This window comes from Phlebotomus papatasi, chromosome 3 (assembly GCF_024763615.1).
Source record: "Phlebotomus papatasi isolate M1 chromosome 3, Ppap_2.1, whole genome shotgun sequence".
Taxonomy (NCBI): domain Eukaryota; kingdom Metazoa; phylum Arthropoda; class Insecta; order Diptera; family Psychodidae; genus Phlebotomus; species Phlebotomus papatasi.
Genome location: NC_077224.1, coordinates 81,943,460 through 81,967,283, shown reverse-complemented (window position 1 = coordinate 81,967,283; position 23,824 = coordinate 81,943,460). Strand labels below are relative to the sequence as shown.

The window sequence follows — 23,824 nt, the reverse complement described above, 5'->3', positions numbered from 1 at the left end:
CAGAAAAATGGAAAATTCTTAAACAGAAACACCCAGGAATTTAATTTCAAATCCCATCCAATGAATGCCAATGCCCTAATTCTAAATCCTTGATCATTTAGTTTTAGTTGCAATTTGCAATTCTGTAGACATTTTTCATTTTTCAGTTAATGCTGAACATAAGTTCTCGATCTCTTAACTTGAAAGAGCTAGGGATTCTAGCTCTATTTCTAGTTGGGGATTCTTAGAGTCAAAATTTTTCTGTGTGAACGAATCTCAGGAGAGAAATACCAGACTTGACCACTGATCAAGGCTCGGAGCCTGAGCCGAAAGCTTTAGGAAAAGTTGATGAGTTTTCCTTGAGAGATTCCATTTCCCGACGATTTCCGGTTACATAATCAATATAGTTATCCCCATGTCGGTTTTTTGCTTCACAATATTTCTGCCTCCGGGGCTTCAGACCTAAGGATTAGCCATCTGGCCTAACTCCTTTAATTCTTTATCAAGCACGATTTTTTAAGAAATATTTGTTTAGGATTGGATATTAATGGCAGATGATCCATTATATTTTGAAAAATCAATAAAATTGATTGCTTGTTATGTAGATTTTAGAGACCTTCGGAAACTGGGCTAAACCTCAAGTCCGGAGCCAGCAATAGGCTATTTTTCCGACCTTATTGAAAGACTTAAGTAAAAATTCTTCCTTAGCAAAAATTCGTGTATATCATTTGCGAGGAAATAATTTATTCAAAATCCTTTAGGGTAAGATGGGGTAATTTGGAATTATGTTTAATTTGGAACAGCGAAATTTTCTAAAATTTTTGGATAGCAAAAGGCAAAAACAACAAAGAAGTAGGGGAGACTGGGGCAAAAAGCCACAAAACGGATATTTTATTTTTTCACAAGCTACTCGAGCGCTTCAAAAATTTCTAATTAGCGCAGATAGGAAATTTACCGCTCTACAACTTTGTGAAAGTAATTTTCCTCTATTTTGTAAGGAATTACGTTTATCGAGCTAATTGTTAAAAGGTAATTTTGTGGCTACAGTAGAGTCTCGTTATAGTCCATATTTGGTTTCAGATTTGACACTTGGGTCGCACTATAGTACATGCAATTTTTTTTAATTATCAACGACTTTTAGTATTGAAATTGCTCGACGACTTCCGCATTCTTTGCGATTGTGGTACTTGTCCTTGCTCTCTTCATTGTGGATCACAATTATCACAACTACTTAATAAAGTTTGCCAAAAATATTAAAATTATTATGCTTGTTGCGTACTAAAAAACATAACCTAACATAAAATCAGTGTTTTGAAATCAACGGTCGATAAATTGTGGGCTATAGAGCGATGGTCTATAGCGAGAATCTACTGTATTCTCAAAAATTCTGGGGCAAATAGTATCAGGGCATGGTGTATTATTATATTTTGATTTGCTTCATTATAGGCTTCCGTAAATTTGAAAATTTGAAATATACCTAGAGGACATATTTTCATAGAAAATTTATTAATTTACATCTTTGTAAAACACCGTTTTCTCTGCGAGAAAAGTGAGGAAACAAGAAAAGCGCTTTTCAAGATATTTTAGAAAAAAAAAACATAAAAGACTGCTAAGCGTTTGACCAATGCAAACAACAAGCTGCGTGATATGATAATGACGTTTTTTTCGCCGTTTGCTTCACTTTTTTGTTACTTTTTGCTCTATACCTTTTGTTACTTTTTACCCCAAGTGGTCATTTTTAATAAAAGGATTTCTGGAGAAAAGAACTTTTGTGAAATTCTAAAATAGATAGCGGATTCGTATTCAAAAAATCCAAATTATTTAGGAAATATTCACCAGTGCATCAATTTTGGAAAATAAGTAGGTAATAATTGTTATCTTCTGCAAGGAAAATATTTCAAAAATAGGGCTAAAAATTTAGATATTTTTTATTTTCTAAATTCCTTGTTCGAATTCTAAGAAACTTACGACATTGAAGAAGGTCTATGGAGGCTATCTATAGAAAAGAAATTGAGCCGCTATCTTTTCTACCTTGGAAGATATTGAATTTTGAATTTTTCGATTTGTGACTTTTTGCCCCAGTCTCCCCTACTCTCGAATAAAGTTTTGCACTTCTACAAGGTTTTCTTTCTCTCTTTGACCATCTGAAATAGTGAGAAAATTACTCAAAATCCAAAATAGACTCCAAATTACCCCATTTTACCCTTAGTTTACAAAATAAAAATATTTTTGAACGAAAATTAGCAGCAATTAATGTAAAGCGTCTTAAAGTCTGAATGATTAGTGTGATCAGGGTAAAGTTAAAACCCGTATCTAAAATTTATCAATTGTCTCACATTTTTGAGAGGTCAAGAGCTTATTGATGTGTTTACATAAATCTGCCTTTTTTCCGAAGAATTCATGTATCATCAGCATACGACCTTAACCCCTTTAGTCATATCACACGACTCTCTCTCTCACGAGCCCGTCCTCAAAGTCCACATAATGCAAATGCGAAATTGGGAACAATGATTCGACATTAATGCTTGCAAAAAAAAGCAAAAGCCAGCGAAATAACGAGCAATTTGCTGGAAATTCGGCAATTGAATTTACTTGAGATGATAGAGATATCAAACACAAAATCCTTGATTGCTCTTTAATCGAGGAAAAAAATGTTCTATTCAAAATGCAACGATAAAAATGTTGTAAAAATCATACAAAGTAGAATTAAGAGGCCTTGTGCGAATTTTTCTGATATTTCGGGTGAAATTTTTTAATGAAGACGCACAAGGAAAGGAGAGGCATAAGATATAAAGGTGACGTATTGAAATTAAATATGCCAATCAGGTGAATTATATATCTTATGTTTATTTTCAATAAACATCATCATCTTGCGTCAGTCAAGCAAATTTTTCATATTACTTCACGCGCCATGGGATCATGTGAGAATTCATCAAAGGTTAATTGCTCCAGTGGCCACAAGACACTTTTTTTTTCAACTCACTTCGTATTTATTTTAATGTTTCTTTCAACTTGCATTCAATGAGTATCACCCCAGAAATATCTCAATATTTTTCATACGGAAATTGAACTTTCAATAGTAGGTATTTATTTATTTCCTAACCATTAATGCATAACTTGAACCTCTGCCGTTGACATTGATTGGACAATGTCTAGGTCGAATCCAGAATATTTGAGTTGAATAGTAAAGCAATATATTCTCCATATCACACACGTTTTTTTTTATTCGTTCTATTCTCGCGTGCCGTGTATGCAAATCAGAAGACGCCGCAAAGTCACTAAAGCTCCCTGATATGGTGTATTGAATATTAAAAAAAAGAAGAGATTATTGCGTTCTTCACCATGGGACATCCGGAAATAGAAAATTACTTTTTAATGGGTGCATTCCGATTTTCAAAATCGTTCCTGTCACTGTGAGCTACATTGCATAATTTTTGCTTTAAAATCATAAAAAAAAATATGATTGACTTGAAAATTGATTTTTCAATTCTTTTACAAAAAAAATATTACAGGTAATTTCCTGCTGTAACGGGTAATAATTTTTCATAGTATTTTTGTTAGTATGTGAGATAGTTATATCTGACAAAATCATTTGTAGGCTAGAGTCACAGTCTGAGCTTTTGAATTGAAAGCCAATTTTCATCAACTTCCGAATTATTATTCATACCTTGTTGGCGCCTCTACGTAATGAGAATATTATTAATTTTATAATATTAATAATAATTTTGAGATAATTTAGTGAGAATTATAGTGAAACCAAAAGGAAATGCGGAAAATTGTTCTTTGAATATCTCTAAAATAATAATCTTTGTAGATAACAAACAGAAGCTCTAAATATTAAGGACTTAAAGGACTCATTAAAGAACCATCCTAAGTATTTTTTTCCCATTGAAATAACGGAATTTAAAAACTAAAGAAGTTTATAGGGTTTATAGATAATACACTTTCCGCCTGTTCACAACCGCACCTTGCTTATAAAAAAGTGTTTTGAATAAAAAAATGAAGCGGACATTAATTGGACCCAATGTCGTTGATAGTCGAAAAATTCAAACTCAATTTCGAATTTTCAAACCAACGACTTTTTGTGCAAATAGAGTTCCATTTACCTTTTATCCAAGACACTATTGAAGAATCAAAATCTACTTGTGTTTACACCCTAAACTTGCTCACCGGGTATTCTGCTACATATTATCAAAGCGTAATGCAGAAGAAAATAAAAAATAAATTAAAACGAAATAGTAAGAAAGAGTAAGCGAAAAAAATAATAATCATATAGTTAGCCGAGACACAAAACTGTTCTAAAAAAAGCGAAATCATTATCAGTTGGTTCTATGTATTCTCTATCTCCAAGAAAAATTAAATTTCCCATAAAATATTGCCATATTCTCAAAAAAAATGTTAAAAAAAACAAATTAAAATTATTTTATATTGATATTTTATAGCACAGTTACTGTGTCTTCGCTTAGCATTTTTTTTTAGCTTTAACACTATACTTTGCTTTGGAAGCGTGACTCAGAGAGTCACAAAGATTCTGTTAATGCTTCCCAAATCAAAAATCATGTTTTTTTTTTGTTTGAATACTTGTTGTAATATCTTGATGATACGAACTAAACATTTATACAACTAATGCATTTATAAATTTATTTCAAGCTTTCCATACATGAAAAATACAAAAGTTTATCCTTTCAAGAATTAACGGTATTTATGATTAGCACGAAAACTGTTTGTGCATTAGCTTATCCAAATACTATTTTATAGTACCATGGTGTGTGTCTTGGATTACGAATTATTTTTTCTTAAATTTTTCCTCATATTTATCCTAACCCTTTAATGTTTTCAGCATCTATAAATTGCGTGAAATGTTTTCTTGTAGTACATTGTTGTCCAAGAAAGTAAATATTCTATAAATTACTTTATTTCTTTATTTTGCGCGTGCAAAGTGTTTCTCAATGCACTTGTCCTATTGAGATTTTTGTTTTAAAATTAAAAAAAAAATCAACGGATATTGTCGGTAAGCTGAGAAAAATGCCCAAGAAATTGAAAAACAATTTTTTCTTCCCTTTCTTCATGTACCATTGTAAGGCAATGTGCAATAAAAAAAGGTGTAATTGAAGTCTCGACTGAGCAAATTGCACAACATGCAGTACAATTTTTCCATTAATCATTTTTCCTGTCCATCGGGTGATAAAATATAAAATGTTATAAATCCTCTGAGCAGAAATCATCTCCGCACCGTCATGGACATGAAGGTAAATTCAACAAAACGCATAAATAAATAAATTAATTGTGTATTTGCTGAGGAATTATGCAAAAAATTCACATCGATTTATTCCCTTTCAATTGTTGGGAATGGCTTTGGCGTATGTCGTTTTTCGTTCTTGTACCTATATTGTTGGCTATTTGAATTTGCAATTTTCTACCTCTTTTTCTTCACTCTTATCCAACGCATAGTTTGCCCCCTTTTGGCATTAACCGTCTCCGTCCTGGCCACTACACATTCATCCCGAATCCACATTCTCGGCACAATCTCATCAGCCACAGCAATGCCCAAGGAGAAGTCTCTCTCGGCAGATGATGAAGATGAAGTTAAAGGTGCCTCGACTTGGGTCACAATGCAACCACTATTACACTAAATCTATCTCATGAGAACTTGTATTTTATATTTGTTCATTTGCAGCCGAGAGGCTACTCAATAATTGATCACTGTACATAAAATATGCAAATCATGGAAAAAGGAATTTTATCCTAGGGGGAGATGTTCTGTGAATAATGGGTTGGGTTACTTTCAATTTCGACTATATATCCCTTGCCTCAACTTTCCACCATTTTAAGACAGAACTTCAAATTTTCCAAAAATGAAAAAAAAGATGGCAAAGCGTCGTAGCTTTGCAAAATGCTCAGAAATTATGTCTCAGATACTACATCTTTAAATTGAATTTGCATTATTTATCTATATTACAACACAGTATTTTCCCAATCTACCGCTTTATTTTTTTTATTTTCATTTATTTCAAGTACTGCTTTTGAGCTAGAGCTCTTGAAAGCAAAAATTTAGACAGAGATATACCAATACATAGAGAGATTTATAACCAATTTATACCGATTAATAATTACTTAAAAGATCGCCCTAGACAGGTTAGGAGTAACACAATTCAATGTCGAATAAAAATCAAATATTCGTAAATATAAAATCATTGAAAAAGCTTGGGCCAGTTTTGAGAAAAACCGAAAAAAATGGTTTCTATAGGGAATGTTAATAATAGGGGATGTAAAATTATTCAAAAATCGGTTTTTGACCGGTTCATTACCGATGAAAACTGATGTAGCCGAGTTGGAAATTACAATACCTTTCCAAAAAATTCAAATTTAACCAAATCGGTTGAAAATGGTCCTTCCAAAGTGCTTGACCTTTGACCTTCAATAATTCGAAATGGCGAATTTCTGGGCATAGGTATGTTTGGGCGAAATGTTCGCCTGGACTACCTCCAAAACGTATCCGGAAATCATTAAAAAAAAAAGCTTGGGAAAATTTTGAGAAAAACCAAAAGAGCATGTTTTTGGAGGGGATCGAAGGGAATTGGGGAGGGGATAGAAAAGTTGTCTAGATATATTGTTTTTTTATTGAGGGTCATCGAAGACTAGAAGTCGATATCTCTTACCGTTTGAGCTCCAGAACGGTGACAATTTGAAAAAAAAACGACTATGTAACTGCTTTCTTTGAGTTCGAGCAGTAAAAAAGTGAATTGTTTATTGTTAAAAAAGTGCCCACAGCCTATGTTACACCCTGTAAAATCTTGGACAGATTGAGAGACAAAACACTGGAAATTCCTTATTGACTCCAGCAGAATAATTTAATAATATCACTTAAAAACAGCCAGGAAAGATTGTTAGTAGTTCACCACAGTTAAATAAGACTGAAGTAAACACGAAGTTCTGTTATATTTCTCATAAGCAATTGCTCACACTGAATTTTCAACAAAGCAATTTTAACTCAAATCATATTCAAAATTTAACGTATTTAGTGTTAAAATCTTCCAAAAAGAACAAATATTTAGATAGAATTCACTGTTCATCAAATATTGGAATAAAAATTCATAATTTTAATCAATTTATTTTTCGTGTCAATTTTATCCTCAAAGTGTCCAAATTTAGAAACTGCCTAAAACTATGAGCATTTCCACTAATAAGTGTTAAATTGTTGTACAGAAGGAAGAAAAGATTTGTTACTTGAAAAAGGATATAAAGAAAGCTCTCTTTATGCTTCAGCCACTGATAAAGGCTTGGAGACCGAGCCGAAAGCTTTAGGAAGAGTTGTCGTTTTTCTAAGAGTGATTCCACTTTCCGACGAACTCCGGTTCCTTTTTACTAGTTTTTTTTTGTTAGAGTGTGTTTTATTAGCAGGGAAGGCTTTCAGGGTTCGCACACACTCTGGTTTCATACACTTCGTATTTTTCTCATATTCCTTTAATTAATCTAACCTTTCCTGAAAAAAACAAGTAAGATTCATATGGGAAAAATATATGAAGTGTTCGAAGCCATAGTACGTACGAAGCCTGAAAACCTTCCCTGCTACTAAAATACACACTGGGTGTAAACAGAAGTAGATTTTGATTCTCCAATAGTGTCTTGGATAAAAGGTAAATGGACCTCTATTTGAACAAAAAGTCGTTGAAGTTCGAAGAATTCAAATTCAATTTCGAATTTTCATACTAAATTTTCGAACAAGGTGGGGAAAATTTATCAAATATCACACTAAAAAGCTGGCAAAAGAGTTACTCAGTGATTATGGGGTGATTGCATAATGGGACAAGAACAGTAATCGTTGTTGTTCAGTTTGTTTTCCTCACAAAAATGTGAAGACCGTCACATTTTGACACTTGAGCACTTCGAAATTCGAACAGGATGTTACTTCCGCCACCTTGCGAAAGTGTTAAGAAGTAAGAAAGTCTCTTTTTTGGATCTTCAAATAGATTTTCGAATTTTTCAAGATCTACTTCTGTACGGAAAGACTCAGTAATTATGGAGTGATTAAATAATGGGGCAAGAACAACAATCGTCGTTGTTCTGTTTTTTTTTTCCTCACAAAAATTTGAAGACCGACACATTTTGACACTTGAGCACTTCGAAATTCGAACAGGATACATCAGCCACCTTGCGGAATTATCAAGTAAAAAAGTCTCTTTTTTGGCTTTTCAAAGAGGTTTTCGAATTTTTCAAGATCTACTTGTGAATGGAAAGACAAACGGTTTTGCCGTTAAAATTTTAATTTGAAATTACCGTCTCCTTTGAGAGCCCATCGCCGTCTTATGGCTTTTTGGACCCTAGGTTGAATTATACTATCTTACTACAACTATTTTATAAGAGGTCAAACGTCAAAGCTTTAGAGATGTTTTGCCGAAATAGAATTTTTCCTCAAAATTTTAGATCTTTTATGGGCAATTTGGTAATCGGCCACCCGCACAATGTATTTGTGAGTAGCCCCTATCATGAGTAATATTTTTCTCAACACCATCTTTGTCGGTAAAACTCCTATTCGAAGAGATTTGCGAGAATCTCTCCCTTTTCTTTCGCGGCAATGACCCCACTTCACGTGTTACCAGTTCTCAAGGCCAAGACACCATACACACAAAATTATCTTAGACCTAAGAACCATCACATAGCAAATCATCTCTTTCTTGTCCTCCCTCCTTTTATTGCATCCTCCCTTTCTCTGCCCTCTTTCTCTCTACAAAATGCAGCAATTGCTCTGGCTTGGACATGTACCATCTTTTATTGAAGAATTCACACTGGATTTTCACACTTTTCCCCCCACGCAAAAAATCCAACTTTATCTCAAAGTCACTCATCTAATCTTGTCTTGACACAAAAAACCGAATAAATTAAGATGTTGAATATTTTTATGTTAGAAAAATCACCATCACACGCTTTGGGAAATCATTATCATATTTGCAGAAGCAAATGATTTCGTGGTAAGAATTAAGATGTAAAATTTGTAAATCATCCACCAGCCAGCAATTCTCAGGAATTTATGTTGTTTGTTCTTTTATGCTCATAACAATTGCATGCAATGTTTAATAATTTTATGAACTTTACAAACTTCTAGAACAGGTACTGAGAATGTAGAATAAATTGCATTTTTTGATAAACCTGCATGTCCCAGGTGGAACAGAAGGCGTAACCTTTTGGTAGGCTTCCGGAGGGTGCAATTTGCATTATCATATTCGGAATTCTATCACATATTATGAATTTATAAAAAAAAATTGTGTTACCTTTCTTGTTGCAAAACCTTGACCATGGAAACTTAATCATAAATACAAAGTAGCTAAGCGACTCTGGAGATTAATCTTCAAAGTTTTCAACTAATAATTAGACCTGCAAAGAACCCGCAGCAAAAAAAAATGAGGAAAATCCATTAGGTGCATTAATTTATCTTCTTTTAATCATTATTCAGTGTCACAGAGCTTGTTATTAAAATACTTTGAGAGATAGTGCTTTTTGTAATGAAAGGTATATTCACTGCAAGGTTCAGGATTACTTCTCAAGACTTAATGAATCATATTGTTTATTGTGAAAATACAAACTAAAATCACAAAGAAAACCTTCTCTCTTTAAAATGTAGGACAAAACACCTTGATAAGAAGAAATTCGATAGTTGTCTCTAATCTCTTTTCCAAAGATTAGAGTTGCAAGGACAAACGATAAAAACATTGCATTGCACGCACAGTAAACAATGATATAAAATCTTAATGATGAGTCTGATGACTAATAGAAGATTTCATTGGAGGATACAATGCACGATATTCTCTCTGTTTTAGACTTCTCTGGCATAAAAATGGTCATAAAAATAATTAAAAATGGATCAAAAGTACCCCTTTTTAATGCAAAACGCAATAACATCGAGCATAATAAAATTTAAAGATACGACGGTTTTAGTATAAATTGGGAATATAGTAATACAAGCTGTCAGACAAATGTCCATGTAGAATATTTAACTAGATAGAAGAGGGATGATAAAGTGATCCAGACTTCGTGGGATACTCGAATGCACTCCGCAAAGTCTCAACCACTTCCGGTGTTCTTGATTCTCGACCGAATTTTAACAAATCCTTGACAAAACCGGTTTAAAACGGATTTGAAGTGGTTTAAAGTATAGACCTTTGCAAAAAATTTAATTTTTTTCTATTTTTTTTAAATATTAATCCCCTAGAACAACCAATAGTTGTTCTCCCAAAATTTTGATGCCCTGAAAGTGGCCCCAACGATCCCACCATAGGACCGAAACGTTGGCAAAAAGAAAAGGGACAGATAATCCTAACCGGCTTATGTAGGTGAGATTCTTAACGTGAGCTAACTCGGAGTGCATGCAAATTCGATTTAGAGCTGAAGTTGGGAGACGCCATTCAGTTATCTTGAATCAAATTCGTGAAATTATACAAATTTTGTATTTAAACCAAAATATCAAGGATTTGGATGAACTGACAGAAAAGTGATATATGGGTGAAATGTAGACCAGAATGTACTCTATAATTTTCCCATAGAACATGATCTCATCGATTACTCAGAAGCCAAGATAAGCGAGGTTTTTTGTTTCTTAACTGGTTTTTTCATCCAGAGAGTGCCCCAAGCAGTGATTTGTTGAACTTCAACTATTTCAAAGAATTGTTGTATTTTGTGGGACTTTCCATTTAAACCCCTATTTTAAGTGTCTCGGTGGAGTAGAGGCAGTCAAATTGGCATTTGAGTGATTTCAAAGCGTTATTATGGGAAAAATCAATTTTTTCACACTTAAACGGCAAAATCTGAGTGATAGGGTAGTCTGAGCGGAAAATGATGTATGGACAAAATGTAGAGACAAATGTGCTCTACAATTATGTTGAAGTAATCATCAAAATCGGTTCAGCGACAGTCGAGATAATTGAGGTTATGTGATATTGAAATTGGTTTTTCGACTGTGGCGCCCCTGGTGTTGGTCCCACGAAGTTCAAATATTCTAGAAAGTTGTAGCATTTGGTGAGATCTTTCGTTTAAGCCCTCATTCATCAAAATCGGTCACATAGAACCGGAGATATGATTTTTTTAATTTCGTGAACTTTGACCCCTCATATCTTCGGTTCTATTGAAACCACAGCGCGCATACGCACCATTTTGGAAACGTCTTAGACTGGACTACAACATACTAAAATTTCATTAACTTGCACAATGCCGTTTTTGAGAAAAGTGACTTTGAATTTCGATGAATTTTGACGCTATCACAGCGCCACCTGTGGTGACTTTTTGAACTTCCATCTGAAAGTGCTCATCGAGACGAAACCAAAAAGGTAAAATTTAGGTCGCTATGTTAGTTAGAACCGGAGATAGAGGCCGGTCAATGTTCGAACTTTGACCCCTTATAGCTCGGGTCAGGGGTTATGGATCGACTTAAGGTTTTTTTTGTTTGATAGGTATAATCAACGGCTACAACATACTAAAATTTCAGCCCGATGCACAATGGAATTTTTGAGTTATTTAACTTATAAGATTTAAAAAATTTCTTTTTAATAATAGCGCCCCTAGCGGTGGTTTTATGAACTTGTGATGTTAGAAGGGGAAGTGGCATTACACGAGCGCTTTCCAAAAAGCCCTCACTTTTTAAATTCTGACAATTAATACCGGAGTTATGGCCATTTTAAGAATTTTTTTTTGGACCCTTATAGCTCGGGTCAGGGGGGTCGGGGGACCTTAAGTTTGGTATTGATGGAAAGCTCTAAGGCCCAGCTATAACATACTAAAATTTGAGCCCGCTCGATGCCATAGGGGCGGAGCTATTGAGAAAACAAAAAAAGGGGGGTCTTCAAAATGGCGGAAGGAGGAGTGGGGGGTGGGGGGTCAATGCACCAAGTTGCAATTTTCACCCGATATATAACCTTTGCCGAAAACCGCAAGTCGATATCTTTTTTAGTTTAGGAGCTATTAAGCTCCAAAGAGCGGCCGGCCGGCCAGCCGGCCGGCCGGCCGGGAACGTAAAATAGCCACATATATATTCGTGATCAGGAAGTGGCGAAACACATTTTGGCCAAGTTTGAGGTCGATCGGACGACATGAAATTTTGTTAGGATTATAGTAGGTGAGATTGTTAAGAATCTCACCTAATAAAGAGAAGAACAAGTCAAGAAGATCGAAATTCCATTTCCTGACAATATTTACACTCATGGTCAAAACAAATTATCGTACACCATATTAAATCCCCTATGTTTACGTTTGATTCCCATTTAAACAAGAGCGTAAACCCCCTAAGCTTTAGCCTTAACTCTAGCCCTGTTCATTTTTGCTCACCTTCCGGCTTTAAAAAGTTTAATGTTCAAAATAATTTTTCAAAATCCCTGCTTTACAAAACCAATTATTTTCTCAATTGAAATGTTAAGTTAATGCCTTTTCATATTTCGTAAGCAATTTTCGTAAAAAAAAAAAGTTTTTTTTTATCAGATTTTTAAGATAGGGCAACACAACCTAATTGGCTACGTTCAGTAATAACCTTTCGAAGAGACAAAGCCATGCTAATCTTATTCGAAAATTTATCAGAAGCCTAAAGTTCAAATTCACATACTCGCCGCTTTTGCCATTTCGAATTTCGGTATTCTTACCATCCACAAGTAGATCTTGAAAAATTCGAAAATCTATTTAAAGATCCAAAAAAGAGACTTTCTAGCTTCTTAATAATTTCGCAAGGTGGCGGAAGTTACATCCTGTTCGAATTTCGAAGTGCTCAAGTGTCAAAATGTGACGGTCTTCACATTGTTGTGAGGAAAAAACAGAATAACGACGTTTACTATTCTTGCTTTAGTAAGTAATCACTCCATAATCACTGAGCAACTCTTTTGCCAGCTTTTTATTCTGATATTTGATAAATTTTCCTCACCTTGTTCGAAAATTTAGTATGAAAATTCGAAATTGAATTTGAATTCTTCGAACTTCAAAGACTTTTTGTACAAATAGAGTTCCATTTACGATTTATCCAAGACACTATTGGAGAATCAAAATCTACTTGTGTTTGGGCTCATTGAAGTGTTTTTCCTACACAGGCATAGGGAATTTGTTACAACATGGATATAAATTTCTCTGGTGTATAAAGGCCATTACACAAAATCATAAATTTTTGCTAGTGTATAAACGCCATAAGGAGATACTCACACTTACAGAAGCTGATGGGTATTCTATGTAGTAATATTAGTAAGTATTCTATATAGGCTTAAAACTAAATCAAGACACAATTAGGGAAATTTAATTTAATTTAATTTAAAGCAACAACTACAGGAGATATTTGCAAGAACAAGACACATTTGAAAATTTTCGAACTTCAACGTTTTTTTTAGGTAAGTCCTCTCTGATATACCTTCGAATCGGTAAAGGAAAAACCTCAACCGGTGAGAGCTCTCAATTTGGGAAGGTTATTACTGAAGGAGAGGATTGATGCATTTTGTAGTACCTACATTTAAACAGCTGGGCCCTTTAAAAAATAACAACAAATCTTTCGAAACGATTATAATTTTACTAGAGATTTCAAAATTTAATATCTTTCTAAAATAAAAGAAATCGATATTTCAAATTTTTATCATAGATAGACTATAGAATGTACAAAGTATTAAGGAATTTGATATTCTATTTACAAAAAAGCTATGCAGTTTTTAAAGGATTATGTAAAAATTCGTTGAAAAGGAAAAGAGGGAAAAATAAAGTAATGCTTCGTTTCTATAATTAATTTATTAGGTCCTCTGAAAACCCTCAAGTCCCTGTCTCTCACAGTTTCATCCCTCGACAAACGACAAGTTATTATTTTCATTTAAATGTATACACATCAATATCAAAAATACAATGAATTACAATACCTATTGCCTTCTCTCTGTGGATCTCGAGCAATAATAGAGGAATTTGCAAAATAAAAACCCCCGGTTGCATTAACCATTAAAGAGTTAAAGTGTCGTCAAATTGAGGATTCACCATCTCAGTGCAAAATACTACCATGCATGCATTTTAATTACTATTGACTTGACGCCATTTAATGATGAATTGAGTGAAGTTGTAATTAGAGTTATTTTGTTCTTAGAGAGTAGCAAGGTCACGCCTGAGTCTGAACCCCTTCATCATCACTCATTCCTGTAGCTATTTTTTTCCATCAACATCATGGTATAAACACCCGGTCATCTTCAGGTGATCATGGGCAAAAGAAGAGTGACATAAAAGGAAATATTGCTTATGGCTCAAGATTCTAAATTTAGAACCAGTTAGAAGTAACGATAATGAAGCTTCTTCCTTCAGTTTCAGATTTATTTATAAAGCTGTTTTCTCTTCTCTCTGTGATGCGCCTTTTTTTGTATTAAATCTTTTTGCAAAATGCCATCATTCTTAAATGACACTTTTATGTTCTACCTCTTTATACGCATTTTTCTATACAAAGTTTTATTGCAGGGATAATGTGGCATCATCACCAGATTCACCGACCCTTCAATTTATTGCATTAAATGCTTTTTTACAGAACCCCTGAGACTTGTGGCAGTAAAACAAATCAAGAATAACTCGATAAATCCTTATAGTGCTCTAATAAAATGTCTTGTGTACATCGAAAGGAACAATAAAATAAATTAGCAAAATATCCATCACATTAATCAGATCAGATGCTTATTAAGAAATTAAAATATTTATGTATTAAGTCATTAGTCATTAGAGTCAGCAAATAGCTCATTAAACTTTTAATTGAAAATAAGTATTTAATTATTTTATAAACTTACCCTGCTGAATTTCTCTTATTGAGGGAAATTATATTTCTTTTTTAATTTTAAAATATAATTTTCCTATATTTTAAAAAATAAAAAATATTTGCATTTATTTTATTTGTTTAAAATCTTTTTTTTTATTCTCAAGCTCTATTTCTCTCGTTCAGTAATAGCCTTCCCGATTTGAGAGCCCTTTCCGATAGAGGTTTTTTCTATACCGATTTGAAGGTACATCAGAGAGAACTTACTTAGTTTACACCAAAAGCTAACCGATGTCCATCCAGCTGAAAACATAATTTTCGGGTGAATTCGTTGATTCGAACGTTGACTAATTGCGGTTTTTCAAGACCGAAAGCCAAAATGGCTGTAAAGAGCATATTTCTCAACTAAATTACTTCATTTTTGGGTTCATTGGAAAGGTCTCGGAATTTCTGACAAGTCTAAACCGATTGCAATCAGTTAAAAAACCGGTAATGAATCGATAACTAATTTTTATACAAGAATCAATTGTATTACTCGGGGCCTAAATGGGAAAGGTGTAATGCGACATATAGCCTCTTCCTCTCAATTCCTATGTTCATCTCCAATCGGGCTAGATTCCTGGTAGGCTGCAGTACACTCAGGTGAGTGATAGAAGATTGGGTAACTAACCCGAATGAAAAGTCACGAACCTGAGGCTAAAGTGGTCATCAGACTAAAGGTTTAGCCCAGTTCCCGAAGGTTTCAAAATCCTAAATAGCAAATGCTTTTACTGGTTTTCGAAAATTTAATTGATCTTGCTTTCTGTATTTAATCCTAAATCAAAATATTCCCAAAAACTTTGAAAAACATCCAGTTAGAGAAGTTAAGCCGTTTAGCTAAGCCTTAGGTCTGAAGAATGTATAACGAACAAGCGATCTGGTCCTTCTAGAGAGGATTGGAAAGGGGCTAACAACCCCTTCCCGTAAAAGCAAATGTTACGAAAGCTCGCAAGAAATCTCCAATAGATCGGTCTGTTCGATTGCAACCAATTCTATGTTTCTGAAATGAGCTGACGGAGAGTTGTCAGGACTGAAGGAGGTTAGTACGGTTAGTACGAGATGCCCAGTCCCTTAAAGGGACGTTGCAGCCACCTAAGTAAGTAATTGTATTACTCCTAAGCTATTTTAGGCGAACTTTGAGTGACGCAGTCGGCTCAATTCGGTTCTGAATCGGTAAAACGTAAATGATAACTTTTGTAATATAGCATTTAAGTAACGAGCTCGAGCATTTTGCAAAGCATGAAACACTTTGTTAAATCTTTTTATTAACTCTTTTGTGAGGTGAGTGTTAGAAAGGACAACGGACTTTAATAAAGGAGATCTATGAGGCTCTTAGTGACGAATTTACTACATACAATTTTTTTTAATTTTTCATATGACATTGTCATGTTGTTACAGAATTCCCCTACAGTAGGGGAAAATAGTAGTAAAAAAAAATTGTATGTAGTAAATTCGTTACTAAGAGCCTCATAGATCTTCTTGGAATGCCCATTAGGTCCTTACTGGTCTCTAACGTTATCTTGCTCCCGAATTTACCAAGAAAATTTGTCATATGACATTGTCATATCGTTACTGAATTCCCCTACTGGTCCAGTTAATTAATCTGAGTGGAATATAGTTATTAAAACAAACTTGATCATTGACAACGGCGCAGAATTAGCCAGTAAATCGAGTTTTTCTTTCGTATAGGGGAAGATTTTGCAGGTTTGTACTAAAAAAGGTGTCCAAGATTTAAGATTTTTTACTGAATGCCACACTAGCCAAGTCAATTTTACCACTATGTCATAAAAATCTCTTACTTATTGCGTTCATAATTCCGCCTCACAAAATTCCTTGAAATCCTTGGATTTTCCTCTACAGGAAAATGAAAATTTAGTGCCGATTTTTACGAAGCTGCCCTGGTACAACATTTTTCTCACCAAAAAGCAAAGTTTTGTGTCAAAAACTTTGTACAATATTTTTGACACAAAAAATTTGCACATCACTGCCTAGATGGAACTTTCATCTACTTATTTCCACCATTTGTAGGAGGTATTACGCATTAAAAAATCAATTTTATGCTATTTTTCTAACACATGTTTTATGACACTTGGAAAACCATTTTTGCACTGCATTCTGACAACCCGTTAAGTGCTTGGTTAGGTGTGATTCTCTCTTAATCACAACAATTGTTATCCTCAAATTTTCTTTAACACCTCCAATCGGTCTTACAGAACATCTTTTGAATTTAAAATAAAATGTGACAAAATTCCGCTTGAAAACAAAGCAAATTGGATAAAAATGCTCAAACACATCGCATGGGCAGTGAAAGAATCACACCTACCATAAGCAGATTTAGGTTCAATGTTTGATTTAACAGAAGCAAAACAAAAACATCTGATGAAGTCTCATTTTGATGGTAAAGTGCGTGTTTTCCTTCGAGATTTTCTTGTGAATTTATTCAGTGAAATCTCTGGATGGGTCAAATATTCAGAGCGGCGTGCACAGTATGACCCAAAACAGTGAACAATTCTCAAAGTCGAAGGTCAATAATTTTGACAGATGTTTTTACGAAACTGCAAAATCCAATTTTCCTCAGCTGAAGAGGTGGTAATCTTTGTGAATTTTCCTCCACCTACAAAAACGACCCCATTCGAGCAAAAGATTTTCGCAGTAAATATTAACCCTGATAAAGCCTCTATAACTTGGAATAGTTTTTTTTAATTAGGCACTTGATGTATGAAAAAATGCTTAAAATATTACACATCAGAATTACGATTTTAGGCCTATTTTTTATTTTTGCCTTTTGAACCCAGGATAAAAGGCCTAGACTTCCAAGTTTGCCAGGAAATGTGAGATGTAGGACTAGCTATTAGAATATATGATAATAGATGAAATACATTTAGTAACTTGGAAAAAAAATCAACTTTTACGAAGCTGCAAAACCTTCCCCTAATTTGTGAAAAATATATTTATTAATAAGGGACGTGTTTATGATAAATAATTAGTGATTAGCTCAACATATTTTTCTATGACAATCTATTATATAATTCTACCCCTGGCTTGTTCTGCCCCGATTCCCCTAATACCGTCTAAAACTACCCCCATCTTCTAATATTTAATTAACCAAATTTGAATCGATATTGTGAATCTTTCTTTGATAACGATGGTAAGTAAGAATTCGTGCAATAGGGAACGATGGGGCAGATTCACACAGCTGAACTTCTTTTCACAACTCTTCGACCAAGTGAAAAAGAACGACAATCAAAGCTAGATTCTGATTGCATTATCTTAAATATTGGCTGTATAAGAATAAAGTACAGACCAATTCATAGACAATAATCTCCTATAAAAAAATTTAAAAAAAAACAACTGATTGTTTTACATCTTTTAACACGCACTGTGGTCATGATTCACCATCCCAGAAGAGTAATTCAGCACTTTTTATTATCCATTGTATACTATATCTCAATTCAAGGAAAATAATTCGTATTGGAGCTATTTGGCGAAAAAAAAATTGTGCTAAAGAATAGTTCTGGGAAGTATTTAAGCATCATAAAAAAAAATTCCGTCCATCTCTAGATCTCATTTTTATGCATCACCTGAGGGTTGGCGCCTCTTCCATTCGTCTCTAGCACCAGAATGGAACAACTACATAACTCTTGAGGACATTGCAATAGCCATACTCGTCATAAAATTCTCTGGTGATACAATTAAAATGGAAATTGCTAACTTGTCTTCATCATTCTTCCACTTTTAATTGGAAAAAGACGCGTTTTTTTCTGTATTCAACAGAGTTTCTCCTTTAGCTCATCCCAAGACATTACTTTCGTTAAAGTTTATGGGTTTAAATTAGCAAAGACCGAAGAGATAATATATTTGTCAATAAAGATATTATGTAAAAGTTTTAAATCTTGGAACTTGACTCAATGAATCACTCTATGTGTCTTTTTTTCGGGGGATCTTTCTGTCAACAATGGCAGTGATAAAAAAGGTGATTATAGAAAAAAACATACTCTGAGAGTGAAAACAGAAGCAAAAACCAAAAACAAATATTTACTCACGAAAAATCCCAAAAGTTGTGCAGAAAAACAATTATTGTACTGTGACTTCTGTTCGAATAAAATCTCAATATTTACATTAAGCTTGAAACAATTAACACATCGTAAATCTCTCATTTTTTCTCTCTTAGTCGTTTTATAGCAAATTTATTTAACTTTTTTTTTTTTTAATATTTTAAGGTGAAGGTTAGTTTTGCAAATTTTTTCACCAAAAAAATATATGCCGCATGCGCTTCTAAAACATCTTGCGACAATCATTGTTATATAGTTTTATTGGCCCACTTGGAGATTCCTGATTCAGACTCACGAACTTGCAAATTTGGAACTTTCCGCTGGACTTTCCCCTCCTCCCGCTAATCTCTTCCACGAAGCAAAAAAATAAATAAATAAATTTTCACGTGTGAGAAAAGCAAATGTTCTCGTTATATGTTGTAATAATACTTGAGAATTGCCTCGTCCATCTCTACAAAAGTCTTTGGTGTGTGCGCAAATTGACTTGGGATTTGATTAAATCGAATTAAATAAAAATGCAGTTAATTCAGATCGCGACAATTTTCAAACTAACACCAACTCACCACCTTCTATGGCTACTTCTCTGGAAGATTCCCGAAGCAAAAGAGTGAGATCAACGGATAATTCACTGACCAGAGTTGAATGGAGATCGGTTGGAAGATTTCCACCGGGTGTCGGAAGTCATTCAAAAGACAATTCACACATTTTCTTATGCCGAGTCTAAAAATTGACAATAAAAAAGCAGTATTTTCACGCGCTTTGGCAATTTCAGGCTAATTAACTAAGTGATTATTAACTCTACGTTAGCAGGAGACTTTTTTTTAATGAGTTAGTAATATTTATATGTTACGGGAAAATGATCAGTAAAAAATCCTATTTAGGTAGAGTAAGATCGTCTTTAGAGCAGAGGTTTAGCCCAGTTTCCGAGGGTCTCTAAAACTTAAACAGCAACCGATTTTATTGATTTTCATTGATATTAACCCAATCATAAGTTTAAATTTTCCAAAAAATCTTGACTGATAAGGTATTAGATAAGTTAAGCCATATGGCTAAGCCTAGATATAAAGCCCGTATAAGGCCGGATTCAGACGTAACATTTAGCCCAGTTTTCGATGGTCTAGAAATACAAAATACCAACCAATTTTACTGGTTTTTTTTTATTTAAATGATCACTTGTCCATGTTGTCCAATCTTAAGTGATAATTTTACAAAAAATATTGATTGATAAGAAATTAGAGAAGTTCAGCCTTGAGTTAAGCCACATGGCTAATGCCCTAGACATACTTACAACTAAAGTCCAGATATGACTAAGCTCGTTCATAGCCAAGTCAGTTCCTGACACACTACAAACGAGGCTTAACATTTTTTGGTACTCACAAAACATAACTTTCGTGGATTTTTATGCAGATGGGTCCCGGTCAAAATCCCGAACGCCTAAATCCCGAAAGCCAAAATCCCGAATAGGCCAAAATCCCGAAAGCCAGAATCCCGAATTCTTAAAAGTGTCACAGCTACTCCCACGATAGTACTTGCGCTTGTTGGAGGCAAAGGGAAATCTTCTGTGTCTTGGGAAATTATTCTAAGCATTTTTCTTCATCTAATTTCATTCCTATCAGGATTTTGAAAATTCGGGATTTTGTCTTTCGGGATTTTGGATTTCGGGATTTTGGCCTTTTCGGGATTTTGGCGTTCGGGATTTTGGCTTTCGGGATTTTGGCTGCCACCGATGCAGATATTTCTACTAAAATGCACTAGTACAACCTTTGAAAATGAAACTACTTTTAATTTTACTTCACAATTCACGTATAATAACAAGAATTATTCACTAGAATCGCCTAAATTGGCTTAAGTCGCGAGTTAACTTCCACCTCAGAAATAATTGTAATTAACAATAATTATTGCACGTGTACTGAGACATGAATTTACAAATTGTTTCATTTTCATAGGAGTATTAGTGCATTTCAGTAGAAATATCTGCATAAAAATCCACGAAAGTTATTTTTTGTGAGTGCCAGAAAATGTTAAGCCTCGTGTGTAGTGTGTCAGAAACTGACTTGGCTATGAACGAGCTTAGTCGTCTCTGGACTTTAGTCGTAAGTGTGTCTAGGGCATAAGCCTTAGGTCTAAAGCCCGTATAAAATGGGGGTAATTTGGAATCATGTCTAATTTGGAACTTTGAGATGTCCTAACAGTTTTAGACGGCAAAAGGACAAAACAACGAAGAATTACTCTCGAATGTAAAGGGTTCTACTACTTCGTGGTGTCCTTTTACACTTTGACCAAGCGCAACAGTGCAGTGATACAAAGTTTGTCGTTCGTAAAAAGCAGTGGCCATGAGTATGGAAAATCCTAAAAAAAGTTTACACTTTTGACCATATCATTTTTTTTAATTTATTATTATTAAATGAATAATAAAGCTAAACTAGGCGAAAGTGTCCATGCTTGATACCATTGGAAGCTGCGTAATGACTAAATTTTTTATGTTTCACAATATATAAGCGACTCCATCGCAACCATTTTTTAAAAGTATGGGAAAGTGGCCAGTTTTTAAAATATATTGTGGATTCACGTTTATTGAGGAACATAGGAAAAAATTAGTCATTACAAAGCTTCCAATGGTATCAAGCATGGGCACTTTCCCCTACAAAGAAAGATGTAAGACAGAGATTATTCAAGGAATATACTAAATCTTGGGGGAGGTGCTATAAAAAAAGAGATTACTCTAAATCAAATAAATATTTCTGTATGAAGACATAAATCTAAGTAGATTAACCTTTTATGATTAAATGAGCAAATTTTATTAAGGTATTTTTCGGGATTTCGTTTTTCATAATATTTAAAGTCTCAGTAAAATTACTATTTTCAAAGATTTAATATTTAACATAAATTTAAAAAAACAAAACCTGTTGGCTGGCATCTCTTTATTCATTATTTCTATGTCTAAATTTTATATTTATTTTATTCTTTTTTTATTATTTCTTAATTTTTCTATTTGATTAATTTTGCCTTCACTTACTAGAAAGTGTACTTCAGGTTCAGAGCAAAAGTAATGGACATAATTTCTACTGTTTATTAATAATTCTACATTAAAAATATTATTTTGAAAGGGTAAAAAACAAACAAGCAGTAAAAAATTCAAAATTGGCAGTCAAAGATTAAAAATGAGCAGTAAAATATCTAATTATGGTCAGTAAAAAACTTAAATCTTTACAAAAATGGGTCTAATTTATATATTTAACATACAAAATTGTTGCAGATGGTACGAAAAGCCCTTTATTTTCCCTTTGCCAAAATTTGGACTCTAATATCACTGTTTCAAATTTTTTTGTTAGGGGGAAGTGGGGCACTTTTGAAAGTGAGGTACCTTTGAAATTGGGATTTTCCACCTATTTTTAAATAAAATTGAGCCTTATCGTGATATAATTTAATTATACAGACAGATTGAGAAACTAAATTACATTGTAATATAGCTCAGTTCCACTTAAACATAAGTGAAAAATCTCAATTTCAAAAGTGCCCCACTTCCCCCTACTGCTCAATTTTAACTTTTTACTGCTCATTACAATGCTTTTTTTTTAAATCAGATAAATTTAATTCAAAATCTTTATATTCTTCTGTTAATCGAGTCAGATTACTAAGTCGGAAAGCTCATAAAGTTATGACTGATAAATCCTAAAACAATTTAATTGGGAAGATCTCTGAAACCAGACTATAATTAGATTGTACCTAATTTCGGACATGTTGCATATAAATACCAAAATTCTAAGTTTAAAATATTTTTAATATAAATTGCAATTGCAAAGTTTATCGTACTTGTTTTCTCTAAAATCATTTAAAATTGAACAAAAATTTGGATATTTGTGTCTTATATCGGACACTAAGTTCCTCGAAGTTTCTTGCTCTTCCGACACTCTACTAAGGATTTTTTCACAGCATTTCCTTTGTAAATGCATCGCTCTAGTGTTTTTATTTGGCATTGTACAAACTCAAAGAATTTAAATGAAAAATAAAAAAATATGTAATCATAAGGAATAGAGGGAAGTGAGGCACCTCTGAATTGTGGCTGCTTTAAAATTGGACTTTTTTCAATTGTGAAGATGAAATGTATGATGATAAAGCTCAATTCTATCTAGAAATGGGAGATAAAACCTGAAGTCAAAGTGAGAAATTCGGTCTAATTTATATTCTTCAATTTGACGTTATTTTGCCAACGTTTCGATCCGGTATGGGATCTTCTTCAGGATATCAAAGTGCTTGGGAGAAAATGATGACTCGAGGTAGAGTCTTCACCTGATGATGAGAGGTGACTAGTCGAAGTTTCCTGTGAGAGTAAGAAGTAGCGCATTTTGTGTTTTCCCTGACATTGGTTCTCCCAAGCACTTTGATGCCCTGAAGGAAATCCCATCCAGGATCGATACGTTTTCAGAATAAAGTTAAATTGTAGAACAAAAATTAGACCGAATTTCCCACTTTGACTTCAGCTAATATACACACTACTGGTAAAAATAAAAGGATCAAATTGATCCAAATTTGATCCTTTCGCAAAGGATGGATCAAATTTCAAACTCTGAATGTACTTTTTCATAATAGAACATGTTAATTTGATCCATCCTTTGCAAAAGGATCAATCTGATCCCTTTATTTTTACTAGTGATATACGATCAAAATATAGCACGGGAGAAAAAATCCAATTTTAAAATTTCCCTATTTCAAAGACGCCCTACTTCCCTCTCATGATGTTATTCCAATGAAAAATGAACATCTTTTTTGCACTTTACTGTTCTCAGGTGCTTCTAAATAATCTATTTTTCTTTGTCTTGGTTCTTGTCACGACTGTTTGGTCAATTTGGAACACGACGAGGATTGGAGAGAATACTATAGACAGGATCCAACACTAAGAAAAGTTCCTTTTTCATTGGAATAGCACTATAAAGATCATGTCCGAAATTGCAAGCTGTCCGTAACTTCGCACAGTATGCAAGGTGTCTCGGATTAAGGGGAAATGATGTTCTGTACAAGATAATGG

At 33.8% G+C, this 23,824-nt stretch overlaps 1 protein-coding gene across 1 annotated transcript in view; it reads right to left on the bottom strand.

Moving 5' to 3' along the window:
* Positions 1 to 23,824, bottom strand: part of LOC129806043 (serine/threonine-protein kinase S6KL) — a 56,304-nt gene that overhangs the window by 1,797 nt on the left and 30,683 nt on the right. The gene's annotated exons all lie outside the window — the stretch shown is intronic.